The sequence below is a fragment of the Notothenia coriiceps genome, unplaced genomic scaffold (genome assembly GCF_000735185.1).
Source record: "Notothenia coriiceps isolate Sejong01 unplaced genomic scaffold, NC01 NC01_scaffold00030296, whole genome shotgun sequence".
Classification (NCBI taxonomy): domain Eukaryota; kingdom Metazoa; phylum Chordata; class Actinopteri; order Perciformes; family Nototheniidae; genus Notothenia; species Notothenia coriiceps.
The window spans coordinates 1-3,798 of record NW_011362997.1 but is presented as its reverse complement, the minus strand read 5'-3'; the positions used below and the strand labels follow the sequence as shown (position 1 = coordinate 3,798).

At 39.7% G+C, this 3,798-nt stretch overlaps 1 long non-coding RNA gene across 1 annotated transcript; it reads left to right on the top strand.

Moving 5' to 3' along the window:
- Positions 1–957: 957 nt before the first annotated feature.
- Positions 958–3,116, top strand: LOC104959488 (uncharacterized). The gene is made up of 3 exons (XR_799871.1): positions 958–1,095; positions 1,196–1,413; positions 2,941–3,116. It is a non-coding gene; the product is annotated as an uncharacterized lncRNA (long non-coding RNA).
- Positions 3,117–3,798: the final 682 nt, after the last annotated feature.

Here is a 3,798-nt window from a genome sequence, read left to right as displayed (position 1 = left end):
ATCATGAGTATTTTCTGCTGTTTTATACTATATTTTAGTTTGTTTGTCTTAACACCTTGTTTCTCTTGTGCATTAAGAACACCTGTGTTAGGGCATGATTTAACAATAAATAGGTTATACAGTATAAAATACCACGTACCGTCCGCCCTCCCATGCCACCCTGGCATGACCTCTTGCCCCCCCTTTGCCACCCCATGTCAAATGTGCTAGAACCGCCACTGCACCTGACATCCTCATTTTTTTCCAAATGGACAAGTCAAGCAGGGCCGTCCCTGGCCAACTTGAGGCCCCACGCAAAGTTAGAAGATGAGGGGTCGACGGGGGGGTGCTAGTGGAGTCTGAAACCGTGCCGCGCCACACTAATTGCACCGCATAAGCCCACAGGTGCGCCGCTTTTGCGGCACAGTTGAGGCTCCCTCCCCAAGATGAGGCCCCCTCCGCGAGGTGAGGCCCCCTCCGCGAGGTGAGGCCCCCTCCGCGAGGTGAGCCCCCACGCAGTCTGCGTGATCTGACTGTAGGGAGGGACGGCCCTGAAGTCAAGTCAATCTTATTTATATAGCCCAATATCACAAATCAGAAAAACGTACCAATCAGTCGACACTAATCCGATAAAAAATAAAAACATTGGAAATCAATACAGGAAAAAAAGAAATATTCAAAGAATACCGATGTCTTAATAATGCATATTTTGGCATTCAATATCTGTACACTACAGTATCTGCCAATTTTTGCTTGAACGTTAAACGGAAGGTTAAGTGATCAGGATAATATGAATGAATTTAGGAATTAAATTGGATTTGGCCTAATGAAACCCAAGTATGTGTATTTGCTAGATTCAGTTCAGACTAACAATAAAAGACACACAACAATAAACCTTTTCTGAAAAGTACACTATGGTTTGACATAGCAGGAATTTCTAGTCAAAGTCGATATGTGCTGATTCTATTGAATATATAGATGATAAGCAATCTAACCCATCCATCCAGGGCCTTGTGGTGCCACCCGTTCCTCCAGGGGGTCCAGGAGGTGATGAAGATGAAGATACCTACGAGGAGGCAGAACCTTACTTGGCCAACACAACCACATCTAACACTGGTATCTACAAACACATAAACTGAAACGTTGACAGGTTATCTGTGCACACAAAGAAACGTGTTTTAAAAAAATTTGTAAAACATCTCCATCCCTGTCTCAGAGAACGCAGAGTCAGACAGTAGTCACTATGAGTCATACGGGGAGGAAGATGATGATGATGAGCCTGTGAAGGACCGAGCTCACTACATCCACTGGAGCGCCTCGCAGCCCTGCCTACGCCCCGTCCCAGAGTCCCGCCTCTGTGGTTACCTGTGGAAGAGGAAATGGCTCGGACAGTGGACCAAACAGCTGTTCATCATCCGGAGCGACGTGCTGCTGGTGAGAAGCCAAACCATTTAGAGTCAGTTACTAAAGCCCAAGTTTAAGGTGATAACATTTGGGCTTAAGTTACTTTACCCAAGTATATCCAGAGGTGAGAGAAGTACACTGAAAAAATTGAAACATTTACTTTAATTAAATGTATTTTGTAAACAAATTTCACATAACCGTATTCGGTAAATTGAAAGCAATAATATTAAGTTGAACCAAATATTTTTTATTTAAACTTAATATTATTGCTTTCAACTAACCTAATACATTTAATTAAAGTCGACGTTTTAGTGGTTCAGTGTATACTCATAACTGTTACAAGTAGCGGTACCACGTGGTTAAACTATTGTAAGAAGAAACAGTATAAAGGATGGAAAATGTACTTAAAGGGCCAAAATAAAAAGCGACTTATTATATATTATGAAAAAAGTGTACATCATAGTATTGGATATACTGTATTTATTGATGCATTAATCACTTGATGGTAAAGGTGGAGCTATTGGTTGTAACGTTAGATGGGTAGCTTTATTTAATAATATATAATAAAATCTTACTTAATTATATTTTATATATTGTAAAGAAGTCAAAGTGCACAATGGTGGGAGTAGAGGTATAAAAAACATAAACATTGAATACTCAATAAGAATACAAGAGTCTCAAACATTTTCTAGTGGTGTACTTACTTCCCATCACTGAGTATTATAATTTTAGGATATTTTACTTCACCTACATTTATATTTGTTACTTTACAAATGAAACATTGTATACATTCAAAACACATGAAAGTCATAAGCCTTAAACGTAATCAGCTGATTACTACTTGAATCATTGTTTTCATACAATTATTGGACTAACTATTCAGCAGATTAATAGATAATAATAAAAAAAATCATAGTTAAAGGTTCAAAATATGCTCCACATAAACCAACTATTAAATAACAGCCTGCTTTAACATTGATGCATGATGCTCCTAGTTTTCCAATTATTGGAGTCTTATAAGTAGTTGACTCATAGTCTAAAATCAGTTTGATTTCAATCATTGTTTTCAGTGAAGCTAGTGAGTAAGAAACTCAGCCTAGGAATTCTTTTTAATACAGTCTAATTTGTAAATCCGACTTCTTGTTGATGTAGCAGATGTCCTCTGAAGTGGCGCACGCACAACTGTCCTCTGGAAAAACAGCTTTTGAATTTCCTGAGAAGTCCAAGGATATTTTTACCAAATTTTTTATTTTTTCAAATGGGAAATGTAGTAAATGTACAAACTTTGACAAAACAACTAATAAAAGAAAAATACTCTGCTCATTTTGAACCAACTCCTTATCAGACTTACCATGCTCTGATATTGTGCGAGACACAATACGCACAAAATACTAGCTACACTGTAGGATGTCTTCGCAGTTCCTTGTAATAGATAATTGTGTGTGTGTGTGTGTGTGTGTGTGTCTGTGTTTGAGAGAGAGAGTGTTTGTGTGTGAGAGTGTGTGTGAGAGTGTGTGTCTGTGTTTGAGAGTGTGTGTGTGTGTGTGTGTGTGTCAGTGTTATAAGTGTGCCCAGGACCTGCTGCCTCAGCTGGAGTTGAGTCTGCGTGGCTGTCAGCTGGTCTACAAGTCGAAGAGCAGCGGGAAGATCCAGCACCAGCTCAAGCTGCTGCTGCTGGGCTCAGAGAGCCTGGTGCTGGGCTACAGCAGCTTCCAGCAGGCCGCCGAGTGGAGGAAGGTAGGCCATCACCAACGTAAGCATCACAAGGGCTCTGTTGACAGAAAACAATGAGATTTTTTCATTGTATTTTGGAATAAAAGATCATCTTAAACACACATGCAAGATACTTACATGTTTCTTTCAGCAGGTTAATCTCCCCTGATTAACACCACTTTATGATTTTGAACTACATTACAGTCCCATAACTTCACGTCACCACCCCTAAGCTAAGGCGGCTAATGTTTGGCGCAATGACATTTACTAGTAGTGATGGGAATTACGACTTTTTGAAGGGAGCCGGATCTTATGGCTCCGGTCCTTTCCAAGAGCCGTTCAAAAAATAACTTTTTAAGGGGGCGGGGTTAATAGGTTTATCTGCAAAATAATCACCATGATAATGATTGACTGTATTGCCAGAAATTGACTTTTTCTCACAGAATAATGTATAACTTGCTACATGTCTCAGCCAGCCAAACTACTGCTCAAGCAGCATGCGTTATGCCATCATCTATATCTATGGCAAATTTGCCTTCAGGAAAGCAAGTTCCTTTAAAGGTCCCATGTCATGACCATTTCTACTGATCATAATTCCATTGTTGAGGTCTACTAAAATAGCTTTATACTGTGCAATTTTCCAAACTCACATTGGTTTCTCTGTCCTAAACGACTTGTTGGAGCTTTTTTTTTTTTTGAGTC